The following is a 19,502-nucleotide window of genomic DNA, read 5'->3' as shown; positions in this document are numbered from 1 at the left end:
AATCCCCCCGAGTCTTTCCACTGGAGTCCACTCACGGTCTCCCCACCCACTGGTGAACCTCCCCGCTCTACCTGTGCAGGACAGTGGTGGCAAGGCTGGTTGTAGCCCTGTAACCTTTGTCCCACCACAACCAGCCAGCTGTTTCCCCACATCAGGCACCTGTGGTTTGGGGCCCTGTCTGGTCCAGTGAAATGAAGGGATAGAGAGAAGCGCACAAATCTTGTCAATAGTCTATAATGAATTTATCTTATACAACAATAAATGATAACATGAAGCAATAAACACAGTAGGCATATTAAATAGATGAAAAAGTCATGAGATTGAATACGGTCCGCGTGCTCATCAGGTAAAGTTGTCCTGATCCTCACAAGTCACAACTCTGTTTACAAAACTTATAACCACAGCACAGATGGGTAAAGTTTGGAAGGACTGTAAATTTAAAAGAGCAGGTCTAAACTGTTTAAAATGTAACACAACTTGCTTTCAGAAAACGAGGTCTCTGAGATTTATAACATTTACAAAACATCTAGATATAATGTGTGGTGTATATGATATGTCACCATAAAATGGACTGTGCACACAACAGAACTAGTTACAATACAGCATTGGTCGCTATTTAGAAGCTGAGATAGGGGGCGTGGCTTAAGCGCCGAGGTGAATGGCGGCGTAGTCCCGGAGCTCCGGAGCCCAGACTCGGTTTCTGGATGATTTTTACCGTTTTTTGAAGCCGGAATCCCCTCAGCTCGCACCAGCAGGCATCGGAATGTGAGGGGCACTTGGTGTGTATCTCTTTCTGCACTCAGGCGGCTTCTTCACGAAGTTCGTCTGCCTCACTCGAACTTTCGCGGTAACGGCCGCCATTTTGTGCGCGCTGCGCACCTTCTCACCTGAGGAACTCTGATGCTCGTTTCTCGCTGGACTCCTCACCCGTGCCTCAGAACTTGCTCTTCCCAGTGAGCGGTGAGTCTGTCACTATGTGCCATCACATTTTAACCCTTTCATGCCTGTTTATCTGAAGCGCCTGTGCCTATACTCATGACCGCCATTTTGTACAACTACCACTGACTTTCTACATGCGGTTACCTTCTGGCTGCCCTCTAACATCGTTTTTCACTGGTTCTGCTTTGCCTGTGTCGCCTAAAGAAGTTTCCCATATCGTTTTTTGTTTCATATGCTATGCGCCGTTTGTCTTCTTTGCCTGCCAACGCCAGAGACTGCCTTTCTTCTCATCACACTTGCGTCCAGCCGCCTATGGAGGTTTGCCACCTGCTTCTTATGGATTTGCACCGCCTATCTGCTATATCTATGAGAAAGATGCCTCTTTGAAGCTCATGCTGTTGTGCACCTTTATATGAGCTATGCAGCTTCCTCCTCTTGCTCTGAAACGGTGTGAGATATCCTTCTAGCGACTTCTTTTCATTTGCTCTCTCTGCATTGGTTTCGTCGCAGTTGCATCTCTACTGTATTTTATTGTCCGGCCTTGGTCACACCACCTGCTGTATAGTGACTCTTTATGGGGAAACTCCGCAATCTGAAGCTTGCTGCGACTACCAAACTTCCTCCTGGCTCTGACTTCGACTCGCCTCTTCAGGACACGGATTTATCCAAAATGTCAAAGCCGGACGCCACTTCTGGTGCAATACCTAAAGCTCAAAATGGAGGGAAGATCTCCTCAACGTCGCCTACTATCAAGCGCCTCAAAACACACCCCCCTTCACCTGACAATAGTGTCTCCCCTTCATCTTTAGACACTTTTCTGGAGGAAATTCGGGCCCTTAAACCATTTATAGAGGCCACCACGAGCAACATGCAGGCTATGCAAGACAAATGGTCGACTCTGGACTCTGGGGTCTCACTACTGGAACAATCTTCAGAGGCTCTCCATTCTACCTGTTCAAGATTTCCTTCTTTGGAGGCTGAGGTTCTTCTGCTCAAAAAACAAACAGAGGATTTGGAAAATAGGAACCGCAGGAATAACCTTCGCCTTTACGGACTTCCGGAACTGTCAGAAGGGCCCAATCCAACGGCATTCTTCCCAACTTTTCTCTCAAAAATCCTTGATGTTCCTGCCCTGGCCTCCATCAACATACAGAGAGCTCATCGTCTGGGCCCTAGAAGTTCTTCCAAACCTCGAGGTGTCATCATGTTGTTCCTCCAATTTACTGACCTTCTGCAGGTGCTCTCAGCTTCCAAGGCCAAGAAGCAAATCGTGTGGGAAGGCCATCGTCTTTACCTGTCGCAGGATGTTTCCAAGGCCACTGCAGACAGAAGAAAACAATTCCTGGACCTCCGCCCTCAACTCAGACTTCTTGGTGCACGATATGGTCTCCTTCACCCCTGTCTTTTTAAGGTCACCTATAAGGACAGGACCACCACATACGAAGATCCTGCCATTCTTCGGGAGTTCCTACGTCGTCAAGGCTCTGATGTTATGGACGTTTCCAGACCCCCTTGAATGGCTTTTGTAATTCCTCCTGTTCTGTTTGCGATTGTTTCTCTCTCATTGCCACTTGTGACGATGCTTTTTTAGTCTTTTTTCATGGTTGTCTGCACATATTGTTCTTGTGTTAACTTTTCCTCATGTTTTTATCGAGTTTTTATTCCTATTCTGTACTCATCTCGTTTTCTCCTTTGTCTCTGCAGGTCCTTTTGTCCCTCACCCTCTCCTGATGTACTCGTTTCTGTTTCGTACAGTATTCCCTGGATTCCCTGTTTCCCGAGTCTTGGTTCCTGCTCTGGATAGTGTCGTCGTTCCCCTTTCGGTGCTACCACCCCCCTTCCCGCTTGTGTTTTTCGTTTTTCGTAAGTATGATACTCAGTCGTCCGTTTTGGATGTGTACTGTCTTCTTGATCTTATCTGTCCTTGTTCTCCCTCTCTCCTTTCTCTTTTTTCTCTCTCTTCTCTCTCTCCTTCCTTTCTGTCTCATATCTTTTTTTCTATTTATCTGATCTCCCTGTTATCTCTTGCAACTTTCTTATCTTCATTTTCTCATTTCTCTCTTTTCCTGGATTTAGTAAGCAGTTTTAAGTTTTGTATATTTTTCCTGTTGTCATTTCATTCCGTGTAGTTACTTGGAATGTCAAGGGTTTAAATAACCCTATCAAACGACAACGAGTACTGACTCATCTAGCTAGACTAAACACTGATTATTCAAGAATCTCATCTCACTGAGGCAGAGGCCTTAAAGGTGAAACGTTGTTGGGTGGGTCATGTTCTCTTCTCCCCTACTGATTCTAAGAAGGGTGGGACTTTAATTTTATTACACAAAAAGTTGAATGTTTCTATTGTTTCACAAGAATGTGACGACCAAGGTCGTTGGGTTTTAGTTCACTTGCTTATTGATAACATACCGATTGTTTTATTCAATGTTTATGCCCCCACTGGTACTGATAAGCTGTTTTGGCCCTCGATATCTACTAAGCTTTCTTCCCTTACTGAAGAATATATTATTTTTGGGGGGGACTGTAATTTGGTGTTCGACCCCTTCCTTGATCGTCATTCTAAAGTCAGGTTCTCCCCTTCCAAGATGCATGCTCAGTTTACTAATACTGTTTGTAATAATGCTTTGGTGGACATTTGGAGATTGTGCAACCCCGACCTTCGAGAATATAGCTTCTACTCTCCCGCTCACAATTCACAATCACGAATAGACTATCTCTTCCTCAGTAAATCCCTCACTCAACATGCTATACACTCCAACATAGGGTCTATCCTAATTTCTGATCATGCCCCGGTACTCGTAGACATTGACCTCCTTCCATTCTCACCTCACTCTGGCAGGTGGAGGTTCAATAATTCCCTTCTTCTCGACCCTCTCTTTAGCAAAGAATTCTCTATTTTTACCACTGAATTTTTCTCACTCAACGCCATCCCTCCTACCACTGATGTTTCAGTCTGGGACTCTTATAAGGCAGCCTCTAGAGGTTTTATCATTAATTTTGTCTCCCGTAAGAAACGTGCCAACGAGGCTAAATCCTCTTCTATACTTGCTAATATCAAAAAGTTGGAACTTGCCTTTTACTCCACGAACTCGGAATCTTCTCTTAAAGAACTTATTGTGGCCAAGGTTTCTTTTAATAAATTTACCACCGAAGCTGCTTCTAATTCACTCTTAAAATGCAATGCCCGTTACTATGGCGGCCAAAACAAGATGGGAAAATTACTCGCTAACTACCTTAAAATCCGGAAGGAACGCACAAAAATCGAACAAATTAAATCCTCCTCTGGCGGTACTCTCTTTAAGGATAAAGACATTCTTCATGAATTCTCGCTTTTTTACAAATCTCTCTATACACCGGAATCTATCCCTTCCCCTGATGATCTCTTTACTTACTTCCAATCTCTCTTACCCCCTCCTTCCTCACATGTGAATTTTGAGCCTTTGACTGCTGATATTACCCTTTCTGAGGTCTCTAATTCAGTTTCTAAACTTCGAAGTGGTAAAGCTCCGGGCCCCGATGGTTTCACCATTGAATTTTATTCCCATTTTGCTTCCCTTCTTCTCCCGAAACTTCTTTCTCTCTATCACACCTTTCTGGCCTCTGGTTCCTCTAGCGGATCCTTTCAACAGGCTCTCATCTGCCTTATTCCTAAAGACGGTAAGGATCATTCTTTGTGCAAAAACTTTAGGCCCATATCATTAGTTAACACGGACTATAAAATCCTGGCCAAAATTCTAGCTCTAAGATTGGACCCTATCTTGCCAGCCCTGATCGGCCCTGAACAATCCGGTTTTGTGAAAGGTCGTCTCGCTTCAGACAATTCAAGAGTATTTTTTAACATTATCAGCAAAGCTTCCGTTTGCCGCTATCTCCCTTGATGCGGAGAAGGCCTTTGACAGGATTGGGTGGGACTTCATGTTTCGCGCTCTTTCTTGGTCCGGTATACCATCTAAGTTTATCTCTCTTATCTCACTGCTGTACTCTTGCCCTCAAGCGTCGATTTTCGTCAATGGCGCAGTTTCTGATTATTTCACGCTCAGTAGGGGGGTTCGTCAGGGATGTCCTCTCTCTCCTTTATTATTTGTTCTCGCCTTAGAACCCTTCCTCACCAAAATCCGCCAAGATAGTTCAATCACTGGTTTCCCCTTCGATCCTCAACAGATTAAACTTTCCGTATACGCTGACGACATTCTTCTGTACTGTTCAAACCCACTCTCTTCCCTTCCTGCCTTTTTACAACAGGTTTCCTCTTTCTAAGCCGTTTAGGGTTATCGTCTCAATGTCGACAAATGTGAAATTCTCCCCTTAAACTCGTCCTGTCAGAGGCATCTCTTTGATGCCTCTGGTTTCTCTTGGCAGCCTACCAAAATTAAATACTTGGGTGTGTGGTTTGCCCCCCTTTTACCTGACACTTTGAAATTTAACTTCGATATTATCTCCAAAAAACTGGATTCCGCTATCACTCGCTGGCATCCACTTTTCTTATCCTGGTGGGGTCGCCTGAACTCCATCAAAATGATGCTCTCCCCCCTTCTCCTCTACACTCTTTCAATAATACCAATTCATATACCTGATTACTACTTTAAAAAAGTTGACTCTCTCCTGTTGAAATTCCTCTTGAGGAAAATTGAATTTTGCCCTGTCGTGTGTCCCTACGTGTTCCCCATCGTATGTTATATGTGCATGATTAATATGCATATTTCCCCTTGACCGAATAAAGACGCAATTATAGTTGTGTCCAACGTTAGTATGTCAGTTATCCAGTCCCTCGTGAAAGCAACGTGAATTAGGCTTCTAGGTCTATGTTGCCAACGTCTTTACATTGTGCACGTTAAATCATCGAGTTGCACCCGTTTCTAGGCCTTACAGGGCCCGGACACCAGATTCAAGCTCCAGTCTCCTGAAACACTCCGAGGAGAGATGCAGCCCCTCCCGTATCTCTGACCCTTCACTTACTTCCTGCCAAGCAGCGCGGTGCCCGGCCTGGCCTGCCTGCCTGTCTGCCAAGAATATGTTATGCCTACTGTTATCAGTTCAGCTCCCCTGTTTCACATTCCTAGCTAACGAACCGCATAAACATCTTCATCTATAGTCTAGTATTTCTGTCTCCATGCAAGAGAATTACTGAATTAATATCCATAAGAAGATTCATAGCACACGCAATACATAAAGAAATATATGCAAGCATTAGCCTTAGTGACAAGTAGCCTTTGCTCTGATGACTTTTAGATTCAAGCAACATGTACTCCAAACACAAGATATCAGATATGCTATAGGTACAGGTCGTTCTGACATCCCAGACTTTAGTCTCCTCTTCTAGTGCCAGAAGTCAGAGCCCCCAGCTCTCCCCAGTTACACGTCATGGCCCGTTTTGCGCACACCAGTAGGTTAAAGGTTCCAGCTGCCCAGGTAGCCCCCTCCATGTATCCACCCACTTATGACACTTCTGTGACGTTTACATCACATGTCTCCGTGCACGCCCTGTGCACGCCTTCTTTTCACGCCCATATGTTCTTATCTTCCGTTTGTCACTTGTTACGCCTACTGTATTCAATGCAATTGTACTGTTTTACTATATATACTGTATGATGTTAATATGATAGCTGCGAGGCTGTCCCCTTTTTCCTGTGTCTGTCCCTTCCTGAACCTTCGCAGGTGATGGAACCCGATGGTCCATTGGCTCGAGCCATCTGATTAAAGCCCGTATGACTCAGATACCACGGATTCTGCCTCTTATTTATTGAGCTATCCTTTTCAGTTAATGCATAGAAAAATAGTACCGGTATTTATTTATTTATTTACCACATAATGGCGCCCGAATAGGGACGAGCCCCTTCCCCACGCGCCGGCGATGTAACCCTTCTACAGCCGCGACGGACCCCTACTGTGCACGTGCAGATATTTCTGCTTCAAGTCTCCCTCAGGCCCACGGAGGAGACGGAGACTGCGGTCCGGCATCCAGACGAGGCGGTGAGGAAGGCGGATCGTCCCGACCAGAGCCCAAGCCGAGAGAGCAAGGTCCGAGGTATCCGGAGGCCCACCTGTTTCCGAAGCCCGAGGCGCATGCGTAGTGCGTAGCAGTAACCAGACGTCGTAGCAGTGCAGTCCAGTCCAGTCCGAGGCCTTCAGTTTTGCTTCCCGGTGAGTACCGTTGCTGGGAACGTATCTAGACGGGTTCATTAATTTGTGCCCGGTCCGACGGGTTTGGGTACACAGATCCGGTCCGACGTGTTCACTTAGGTGGATACGGTATGACGTGTCTCTTTAGGAGACCGGTATGTTCTGTACTGTTTTAGCAGTGCATCCAGTAATTCTAGTAAGTCTGTTCTCTGGTAAAGTTCCTCGAGAAGTTCCAGTATTATGTTTTCGAAGTATTGTGTTTTCAATGTATTAGGTAGCATATGTTCGAACTGTTATTAATGTGTTTTTATGTCATGGTATGAGTGATTGTTTTGCTATTCATTACTGTGTTCATTGTGTATTGTGTTCAAGTTCAAGTACGGTTCAAATATGCCTCTGTTTTCAAAGTTACGTCAGATAAAAACGAGAAAAGCAGTACTCGAAGAATCAGTTCCTGTCCCTCCTAGGGACAGTCCTGGACATTTCATGTATCATAAGCATGGCTTAGATGCCATACTGTATCTAGATTTATGGGTGGACTACACCAAGGATCTCGAAGAGAAATATAGATGGCCTGTTTCAGGAACATGGGATGCCGAGTGCATCATGAGAGTAGAAGAAGCATTATGGAAAAAGAAAGCCAGACAATCCCAGAAAGATGCCATAGAATTATGGCGTAAAGAATCCCATAAAAGAACAGAGAAGGAATTCAGAAAAGCAGAACTAAGTAGGGAATCCTCAGAAAAAGCCCAAGAAAGGGAATTACTAGAAGAAGGTGAACGAGTTAGAGCAGAACAGTCAGACAGACAAAGAAATGCCCTCATTAAAGGTATGTATCCCCTTCTCGCCGAGGGTTTGCCTAAGGCGACCCCGGAAGCACCCCGTAATTTACCGCCACCATTAGTTCCGACTAAGCTACGTCATAAACCGACTGCAGCTGAAATCTTCCTTTCTTCCTATTTAGACGACACTGTCCCAGAATATGCTAATACGAATCCTATTCCGCCAGTTCAACCTCAGCACCCTGTTAATAACGTAATCACTGTGCCTCCAGTCGTTGGTCCCGGGAATCCTGTTAATGTGCCAGTACCCCAGGACGAACCCACATTACGTACACCTACTTTACCAGTCACATTACCAGCAGCCGCACATTCAGTATTAACTGACGATTCTAGTTCAGGAGGAGCAGGGGGAGGTATTCCTATCACCCCGCCTCAAACGAAACGCCTGACGCTGAGAGACGCAGCATTACAGCGTACGCCAAAAGTGGCTACGTATGAAGCCCTCAAAAAGTTCCTTAATGATTGTAGATATGACCCAGTGCCAGGCGAAGATTACATGGTATTGTATTCCATACGTTTACGACGAGTTGCAAACTTTTTGATTACCCTATCAAATATGAAAGAACACTTAGACAGAATATATCATTTCATCCGAACAGGGGAGAAACCAGAAAGTATTCACGAAGCTATGGCACACAGGAAAGTCGAGATTCAAGGCATGATTTTGCAATTTTTAATAAATTGTTTAATAAGAGAACAGGATTGTCCTGATAAAAATCCAGAAGAGATGAAAGTCCTGATAAGATGGAGTGACAATATATCAGAAGGAAAACACAAGACACAAAATTGTATAGAAATCATGTACAGAAAGATTCGTAAAGAAATTATAAGGATACACGAGAGCGAGAAAGCAAGTGGAGCAGCCGAGAAAGAGAATGACTCTTCAGACGAAGATATAGACGACGAGAATCCCACCAGAATAGCGTATGTAGGTAGAACGAGACCTTTTGATAGACACACACGCACAGACTACAAGAAAGTTTTTCCTCCTCCCGTACCAGAACAGTGTTCTCTTGAACAATTATTCCAGGCTACCGATAAAGTTCTGAAACTACGAATAGGTTACGGTGAGCTTAGTACCATGCATGAACAAGAACTAGCCCGATCAGCAGTCCGATGGACTAGTGATTCTATCACGTTTTCAGACGAAGTAGTGGCTCAAATGTTTCTGAAGCTTCCCCCAGGCGAACAACGACTGGTGGGTATGTACATGATCCAGCACCTCATTACACTGTACGAGGATCAGCATTCTGATCCAGGTCCTTTATATAATGTATTGAATGAGTTACTCCTTAACAGATGGAAAGGTCTAGGTACCGATTTGATTAGCGTCATTTTAGAACAGCGCCACAAATACAGAACGTTCCTGACTCCACATTTTGTTCCTGTTTCACCCCCATTCTACATAGATAGACAGAATCCGTTGTGAGAAGTGCATCCTGTTAAGGGAACGGGGGGTGAGCTCGAGCGAGTATTTGTTTACACCCCTATAACGAAAATAGAACTACTAGAAATGAAAAAGTTAGTGCCCTGTCACGATAAAGATCCAGCAGGGTTCCACCGTGAATTAAAAGACATGCTCCGTATGGGAGAATACATGTATCCTGATATCATCAAAATGTTAAAGGTCCTGTTGCCTGCGGGCATATATGAAAAACTCAAAGAAAAAGAATGGGAGGTGGGAGAGAAAAAGATTGACTGGACCGCGTTAGAGAACGAAGATAACACACGGGTCCCAGGTACTGGTCTTGGGGATAAAGCCAAAGAATTGCCCGAGTTGTTAATACAAGTCTTGCCAAGATTACTAGCCACGAAAAAGGAAGATTGGGATGCCATCTCAGCCTGTAAACAGAAACAAGACGAAGACACTAGTGATTTTTATTCCAGATTTGAGAAATGTTTCATTATTAATAGCGGTTTGAAAACAAGTAGTGAGTCATATCCACATCTTTTTGTTACCAAACTAGTTGAGAATTCTTTACCACAAGTTAAAAATCGAGTATTAAAAGTCGAGAGTACATGGCAAGCTAATACCCCGTCCCAAATGCTACAGATGTTACAGTATCACCAGAACCGAATCAGGGAAGAGCAAGAACACGAAAGGAGACGTATGAAAGATACGAAAATGAAAGTACTAGTTGCACAGTCTGTTCCACCAGATAGTCAGAAGAGGGGTACGAATCAAACTAGTCATTCTGCAGCTCCCGTTAAAGGGACATGCAATTACTGTACACAGCCAGGTCATTATATAAACGAATGTGCAGTTCTGAAACACAACATAGCTACAGGTAAGACGAAAGAGAGACCGCGTCCTCCTAGACAGGAACATGTTCCGCAAAATTCGCAACCACCGCAGAACGCACAACAGACAGTTACAGTACCGCAGCCTATAGCTGCCACACAACACGTTACACAACAGATGTACCAGTACGCACAGTCAGATTATCCAGAATATCAGCAGTATTCATGAAACAGCCTAGAGAAGGAGGTTGGCTTGCCTCTCATCGAGGTTCCTGTAGATCAAGAGGGTCCCTATGTACACAGTCAAGTATTAGGGAAAGACAGAAAGTTTCTGATTGATACAGGGGCAAGTAGGACTACCATCAGTCATGACGAGGTTCCAGGGGCTCCACTCTCAGGCTCAAGAAATGTTTCCCTGGGATTTTCAGGAAAGCCGATTGTTAATGAAATATCGAAACCAGTTTCCCTAGAAGTTGGTCCATTGTCCCGAACTACAGACTTGTTGCTTACGAAATCATGTCCTGAAAATTTACTTGGTAATAAAACATTGAAAGAATTAGGAGCTGTCATTTGCTGTTCTCCGGAAGGAGTGAGATTGTTTTTACGTGATTTTAAAGGTCATTATGTGTTACGAGATTTTGATCCAAGATTACTGAATGTACCACAGCATTTATGGGCGCAAGGTCCAACTGATGTAGGTTGTATGCACATTACACCATATCGTGTCACTCTGAAACAAGGTGTTGTATTACCACGAATCCGACAGTACAAATTGCCACCTGAGTCTGTAGCAGCCTTATCGAAAATCATTGACGAGCTCATTGCTCAAGGAGTGGTTGTAGAAACTGACTCCAATGTATGTAATTCTCCTATCATTCCGATTCTTAAACGTACTGATCCAAATGCACCTCCAGTGTATCGATTAGTGATTGACCTTCGAGAACTTAATAAATGTATCATACCCCAGTACCCAGTGGTTCCAGATATCTCTTCCCTATTGACTGCCATTGATTCTGAAGCTACGTTCTTTACTGTTATTGATCTCAAGAACGCATTCTTTAGTGTCCCCATTCATCCAGACAGCCAGCTCCTTTTCGGATTCTGTTTAAATGGAAGAAGCTATAAATTCACACGTGCTCCTCAAGGTTTCACAGAAAGTCCTAGCATTTACAGTCAAGCACTTAAAAGACAACTAGACAGTATTCACATGCCAACTGACACTGCCCTGCTCCAGTATGTCGATGATCTATTGATCACAGCCCGTACAGAAAGTGACAGCGAACGTGCGTCACTGACAGTCTTGTATTTTCTGGCAGAAATGGGGCACAAGGTGTCCCCTTCGAAACTGCAATTCTGTGTCCAGCAAGTGGTATATCTTGGACACTTGCTGTCCAAGAGGGGTAGACAGTTGACACCTGACCGTATCCAGTTAATTGCACATCTTCCACAGCCCAAGACACAGAAGGAGGTACGAGCTTTTATCGGCCTCACTTCTTATTGCAGACAATGGATCCCTCAGTACGCATATCTAGCCAAACCACTGATACAGTTGACAACACGGGAGGCAGCCACATCGACTGTCCTCCCTTGGACCCAGGAACATACACTTGTTTTCAATGAGTTAAAGAAAGCTTTATGTAATGCACCTGTTTTAGCGACACCAAACTACAGTAAGTCTTTTACACTTTTTGTCACTGAACGTGATGGTACAGCATTATCTGTTCTCACACAAGATCAAGCGGGACAACACAAGCCTTGTGCTTATTTTTCTAGCACATTAGATCCAGTAGCCCAGGCTCTGCCTGCGTGCCTCAAGTCAGTTGCAGCCACAGCTCTAGCTATCAGACAAAGTGATTCCATAGTGTTAGGACACTCCCTGACAGTACAAGTTCCACACTCCGTGGAAGTTCTTTTAAACCGAACACAGACTCAGCACTTGACAATTGCACGTTTAACAGGATATGAACTGACACTGTTTCAGCCACACATAGAAATCAGACGTTGCAACGTATTAAATCCTGCTACACTGTTACCTTTGATTACATCAGACCCTGCCACACATGACTGTGTGGAAGTTATTACCACCATGACAAAGCCAAGACAAGACTTGACGGACAATGCATTACCTGATCCCGACCTGACACTTTACGTGGATGGTTCATGTATGAGAACAAGTACAGGAGAGTTAGTAGCCGCGTATGCAGTGACTACTGAAACTGAAGTTATAGAGACACGTCGTATTGACACCTTGTCTGCTCAAGCAGCAGAGCTCATTGCTCTGACCCAAGCCTGCATACGAGCCAAGAACCTGAAAGTAAACATATATACAGATTCACGTTATGCATTCGGAGTCGTTCACGACTTTGGAGTCCTCTGGCAAGAAAGAGGTTTCATGACCTCTCATGGAGCCAAGATTCAGCATGGCCCCCTCATTCAAGCTCTGTTAGAAGCAATACATTTACCGACAGCCATTGCCATTATGAAGTGCAAAGCACATACGAAAGCCACTGACGTCATTTCCCAAGGTAACGATCTAGCAGATCGAACAGCCAAGCTTACAGCTCAGACTCCAGACATTCCAGTCAACACGACAAAGACAGATGTTACAGTCCAGACGACTTGTATGACAGTTAAGGACCCTACACGAGACGTACTAGACATACAGACACATGCTACCCCAGACGAAATCAAGAAATGGTCTGAACAAGGAGGGGTCCAGACAGATCAGGGATGGTTGACGAAGGGAAAAGCCACATGGTTTCTCCCCGACTCTATGGTTCAAGTCATTAGTAACACCGCACATAGTCCAGCACACTTAGGAGAAAAAGCCATGTTAGACAGCATCCAGAACCTTTGGTTTAACAAGCATTTACGAGCAGCAGCGAAGCAGAAAGTGCGTACCTGCATGATCTGTTGTCAGTTCAATCCAGGTAAAGGTGTTCCGGTGGAACAAGGTGGATTCCATCCTCCTGACCACCCTTTTGAAGTCCTCCAGATGGATTATATTCAGATGGATCGATGTCGAGGTTTCAAGTATGTCCTCGTAGTTGTATGCGCTTTGTCCAGATGGACAGAAGCATATCCAGTCCCAGATTACACTGCAGCGACCACTGCCAGGCAGTTGGTTCGTGAGTACTTCCCACGCTATGGTTTGCCCAGCGTCGTGTATTCAGACAACGGACAGCCATTCTCATCCGAACTCATGAAACAAGTATCACTTCTGTTAGGGTACCAGTGGAAGTTCCACTGCGTACGACACCCCGAGGCAGCTGGCCTCGTAGAGAGAAACAATCAAACTCTGAAAATACGTATAGCGAAGGTATGTGCAGAGAAAAGTGTAGATTGGATGGTAGCCCTGCCGGTTGCCCTCTTTTACATGAGAATGGTCGCTCACTCCCGTTCTGGTCTGTCACCGTTTGAAGTAGTGTTTGGTCGTCCCCCAAACATGTGGGGTACACCTATGCCACGTACAATCACCGATGTTGACAGTAATATGCTGACAGATTACCTAGCTTCCTTGATGTCTGCACTACTCTCTTGTCGTTCACAGGTCGCGGCTGCCTTTCCAGACAACACCCAGGTGAAACCGCACGAGGTCGTTCCAGGCGACCTAGTCCTCGTCAGGAATTTTGATCGTTCAAGCCCTCTGGAGCCCCGCTGGAAAGAGACGAAACTTGTTCTGATGACCACAAGGACTGCCGTGAAGCTGGAAGGCAGAAAGGGCTGGCTACACTCCAGCCACATCAAGCGTTTCTATGGACTACGTCCAAAGACTTTTCTCAAGGACTGCTCCGATACTGACTCTAAACTTCCCCTGTTAGAGAAAACTCCGCAGCAGGAGTATAAACTCAAGTTAAGGTCTAGCAAGTCAGACAGTTTAATTGTTTAAGTCCCTCTCGGGTGAAGCGGTTAGACAGGTTCCTGACATGTATGAGATAGACCCCCATAGTGAGAGAGTTAGACGAAACTCCAAGAAAATACGTTACTGTAAGAATCTGCGAAGCAGATGTGTTGTTACATTATTGTTTATGTTATTTCTGAGTCTTACGATCACATGCATAAGTTATGTTTTACATGTATTTTTTCCTCCTCTTGGTTCGCATGTACATCTTTCCTCTAATGATACAGTAGAGCACACTTTTAGTGAACTACCCCCTCACGAGTTATCCTACCGACTTGCAATGCGCAGCAATACTTTTATCCGTATGTTACACTATTCACACCAGACCAGCAATGCCACTAATTGTTGGGTGTGTGGTCGACTCCCCCCTTTCCAGACACCGAAGGGAGTTCTGCCACTCTTTCCCTATCCGTTCTCACACAATGGTTCGTGTGGAGCATGGTTTACATTGACATCATCCTTAGACGATAAGTCCCTTCTGAATAGAACATGTTTCCCAGACAAGGAAGGTCTTTCCCATAGGACAGGGTTAGATTTAGAAAATGAAGTATATGATCTAGGTAATTTCTCCTCCAATTTCATGGTTTTGAATGTTCAGTCCGAGACTACTCCAGACTTGCCTGCTATAACAGTTCTACCAGTGAAAGGCGAATTATGTGTTAGAAAGAATGGTTCAGTACATCTAGGACACAGTGATTGTACTACTGTGGTCGAGTATAGTGACAGTGGGAAATCTAATTTCAAAGCCTCACGTCATTCGTATTTTGTATGTGGTCAGACCGCATATGTACGTCTGCCCCTAGATTGGGATGGAACATGTTACATTGCCTTCCTACTGCCACCAGTTTTCCTAGCCCCATCCGATTATCACAGAAATACACATCTAGTACACGTCAGACATAGAAGGGAGATCGAGTCCCCAATTGTCGATCAAACTGAAACTGCATTAGAACAGTATACAGATTTCAATAAAGGTTTCTTTTTCTTCATAGGACCTATCCAGAATAGTAAATTAATACGTAGGCTAACCAGAACCCTTGAAGCAGTAGTGAATGAGACTACTTCCGCTCTAGGTAACTTAACAGAAGAGCAATCTGCTATGAGATTTGTCGTTCTTCAGAACCGCCTTGTTCTTGACGTCATACTGGCCGATAGGGGCGGAGCTTGTAGAGTCATCGGATCTAGTTGTTGCGTTTTCATTCCTAATAACGCACCGTCTGTATATTCAGCAATAACAAGACTTCATAAAATAGCCCATCAGTTACACCAGAATCCAGGCACCTGGACATGGTCCGGTTGGCTCTGGAATATAATATCTGCCTGGGGATGGAAAGTACTATCATTCCTAGGGATAGTAGTAATGATCATATTCAGTTGCTGTCTCTGTTTACAATGTGGCCCTGCGATTTGCGGCTTGTGCGCTACCTCTTGTATTCCACGTCCAAAGTCCCATTCCCAGAAGATAAAAGACGAGCAAATGATGCTGTGTGAACAGATAGATGGTCTCATGAATATTGATGTTTCCTGAAGGAAACGTAGGGAACAAGGAGGGAATGAGGAAAATTGAATTTTGCCCTGTCGTGTGTCCCTACGTGTTCCCCATCGTATGTTATATGTGCATGATTAATATGCATATTTCCCCTTGACCGAATAAAGACGCAATTATAGTTGTGTCCAACGTTAGTATGTCAGTTATCCAGTCCCTCGTGAAAGCAACGTGAATTAGGCTTCTAGGCCTATGTTGCCAACGTCTTTACATTGTGCACGTTAAATCATCGAGTTGCACCCGTTTCTAGGCCTTACAGGGCCCGGACACCAGATTCAAGCTCCAGTCTCCTGAAACACTCCGAGGAGAGATGCAGCCCCTCCCGTATCTCTGACCCTTCACTTACTTCCTGCCAAGCAGCGCGGTGCCCGGCCTGGCCTGCCTGCCTGTCTGCCAAGAATATGTTATGCCTACAGTTATCAGTTCAGCTCCCCTGTTTCACATTCCTAGCTAACGAACCGCATAAACATCTTCATCTATAGTCTAGTCTTTCTGTCTCCATGCAAGAGAATTACTGAATTAATATCCATAAGAAGATTCATAGCACACGCAATACATAAAGAAATATATGCAAGCATTAGCCTTAGTGACAAGTAGCCTTTGCTCTGATGACTTTTAGATTCAAGCAACATGTACTCCAAACACAAGATATCAGATATGCTATAGGTACAGGTCGTTCTGACATCCCAGACTTTAGTCTCCTCTTCTAGTGCCAGAAGTCAGAGCCCCCAGCTCTCCCCAGTTACACGTCATGGCCCGTTTTGCGCGCACCAGTAGGTTAAAGGTTCCAGCTGCCCAGGTAGCCCCCTCCATGTATTCACCCACTTATGACACTTCTGTGACGTTTACATCACATGTCTCCGTGCACGCCCTGTGCACGCCTTCTTTTCACGCCCATATGTTCTTATCTTCCGTTTGTCACTTGTTACGCCTACTGTATTCAATGCAATTGTACTGTTTTACTATATATACTGTATGATGTTAATATGATAGCTGCGAGGCTGTCCCCTTTTTCCTGTGTCTGTCCCTTCCTGAACCTTCGCAGGTGATGGAACCCAATGGTCCATTGGCTCGAGCCATCTGATTAAAGCCCGTATGACTCAGATACCACGGATTCTGCCTCTTATTTATTGAGCTATCCTTTTCAGTTAATGCATAGAAAAATAGTACCGGTATTTATTTATTTATTTACCACACTCTGGAAGGGTAAGAAGTCCCGTATTGCTCTATCCTCTTTGCGTAAGGATAAATCTCAATCAGGGGTCCGCTTCCCTGACTTCAGAACCTACCATCGGTCTTTTTCTCTCAAACAGTCGGCTCGGTGGCTCTCTACAGACCTACCTTTTTATCCTCCCCTCTGGCTTTCACTTGAGGCTTCCTTTCTCTCTCCCTTTGAGTTTCGTGAATATCTCGTGGAGAAGTGTGGCTCAGGGGTTAGAGGCGGCAGACCCGGAAGCTGAGATCGGTCCTGGACCAGGCTTCAATTCCCCGCCTCGGCGGGTCTTGTGCTAAAAATTCCACGGACTTGATAATTCTCGCCCCGGTGCCTCCTCGACTCATGGGTTCACACTCTGCGACTCTGTGCAATAGCTTGCTTAATCTCCACAATGGCCCCTCGCGGCGGGATGCCTGACTTTCACCTTGTGTACACCCTGCCGGGGTTTCTCACAGGGGAATACCAGGACGGGTTTGCGCCATATAAGTACACCTACATTTACAAATACATTTACATCTCTCTTTTACTTCCTCATTGACTCGTTTTCGGTTTCCCGTTCTCTCTCACTCTCGCAAGCTTCTGTTTCCATTTCTCTCCTCCACTTATCCATTCTCTTCCTCAACGCATGATCAACCTATCTGGCATAACAAATCACTCATGTTACACAACCGTACTTTCTTCTGGAAATCCTGGCATTCCCGTGGTATCCGATGGATCTCTCAATTACTTTCTCACAATGTCCCTTTACCCTTCTCAGTTCTCAAATCTCAATTTTCCTTGCCTGCTAGCTCACGATCCCAATATGACGCTCTTTATCCCGTCCTCGTCTCATACCTTGCATCTTTGCCAGATTCTCAATCCATCCCCCTTTCTCATCGTTCCATCGCCTCAGTTCTGGACTCTTCCCCCTCGGCTTCCTTTCTATACCGCTCACTTCAAGTTTCCATAGACAGAACCAAGACGAAGGTCGAATTGGCCTGGGAGCAGGACTTTTCCTCAGTTTGGCCTATTGCCCTTTGGGACAAAATATGGACTAAGATACATAAAACTTCTAGAGCTGCCAACACAACCCAAACTCTTTTCTTTCTCTATAATCGTTCTCTCTTTACTCCCACAACGCTATCTTCTTTCTCAGCAAATACCCCTTCCACTTGCTGGTCTTGCCCATACCCTGTAGCAACTCTTTTTCATATGCTTTTCGAATGCCCCTCCACTCTCCATTTTTGGCATCTGGTTTGGTTACATCTTCAAAAGATTTTCCATTTCTCCACTCCCTTCTCACCTACTCACGTTTTTCTGGGCTCCCTATCTCCAGCACTTCCCCAAGGACGCTCTCACTACCATCTCATGGATCTCTTTCTGGCTGTTGCCTTTCACCACATCACTTCTAACTGGAAGCAGGCCTCCTCCATTTCCTTTAAGTCGTGGTGGAATGCAATCTGTTTTCATCACAGACTAGATACTAACTTTGTCTCCCCTATCTCGCTGGCCATTAAAAGAGACCTTCTCTGGCTTCCATTGTCTGACTGCCTCTCCTCCACCTCCCCCTCTTCCATTACCTTTGATGCTCATTCTCTCGAGGTCCGCAAACCACCCTGAAGTATGTAGTTCCTTGTTCGAATACTGATTTGTGAGATTTCTGTTTTCTTTTTTCTGCTTACTTTTCATATTTTTAAGATAATGCTTGTTTTATTGCTTTGCTTTTTATCCAATGTTATGATTCCTCTTTTTCTCCCTCCCCTCTTTTTGATGATATTTGATTGCCTCTCCTTTGATTGTTCTTTTCATTTTCCTGTTTCTTCATGGTCCCCCGATCCCATGATTTCTTCCTTTGTATTTCATATATTTTAATAAACTCAAACTTAAAAAAAGAAGCTGAGATAGAACTGCAAGTTATGATATGAAGGAATGAATGCGTGGGCTGCAGCTGAGGTATTAGCCTATTCTCTTTGCTTCCTGGTCTCACGGTCCAATCCTTGCAATTTCTGCTTAAGTTCGACTTTTGTAACTGTGAATAAATACTGTTCTGTATTGCCCAAGCCTCATCCTCAACTTCTGCAGCTCAATGTAATAAACTCTAACCGAGGGAATGCGTGCGTGAAATCCAGAGACAGACAATGAACAATGAATTTACAATAGGTTCAGGTGTGGGCCAGGTTGAGGCCGCAGGTGCATTTGCCCTGGTTTAATGATATCTTCAAACCCCCGCCCCCCCCTTCTCTGTCCGCACCTGCCTCCTCGTGTTTATGGGGGGAGTTCACGTGGCTGCAAAGTGTGGGTTTAATTAACACCTACAATGTCGATCAGTACCTCACGGTAACAATGCACCGACCTGTCATTTTTTAGTGGCGCACTATGATACCTTCCCAGGCGCCGAAATAGCTCAGTTGGGAGAGCGTTAGACTGAAGATCTAAAGGTCCCTGGTTCGATCCCGGGTTTCGGCAGATGTCTTTTGTCCTTCCTTGGTATTTATAATTTCCTCCGCACCTCGCACATTCTTTTCTGGCTGTTTTTGCCTCGTCCTCCTGTCCCTCTCCCCTTTCATTCTTCTTTTCCCGCCCTCCCTCCCTCGTGTCCCCCCTGCTTCCTCACCTCATTCCCACCTGTGGACTCTTCCTCACCCCGGGCGCTGCAAGGAATGCCCCCTCCCCTCCCCTCCCCCCTGTTATCTTTCTTGTTCTCTCCACCGCTAC

At 45.0% G+C, this 19,502-nt stretch overlaps 1 non-coding gene across 1 annotated transcript; it reads left to right on the top strand.

Moving 5' to 3' along the window:
* The first annotated feature begins 19,180 nt into the window (after window positions 1–19,180).
* Window positions 19,181–19,253, top strand: TRNAF-GAA (transfer RNA phenylalanine (anticodon GAA)). Its single transcript has one exon. It is a non-coding gene; the product is annotated as a tRNA-Phe (tRNA).
* The last annotated feature ends 249 nt before the right edge of the window (window positions 19,254–19,502 follow it).

The sequence above is a fragment of the Lissotriton helveticus genome, chromosome 1_2 (assembly GCF_964261635.1).
Source record: "Lissotriton helveticus chromosome 1_2, aLisHel1.1, whole genome shotgun sequence".
In the NCBI taxonomy this organism is placed as follows: Eukaryota; Metazoa; Chordata; class Amphibia; order Caudata; family Salamandridae; genus Lissotriton; species Lissotriton helveticus.
The sequence above is the reverse complement of the archived record's forward strand: the minus strand, read 5'-3'. Positions and strand labels throughout refer to the sequence as shown.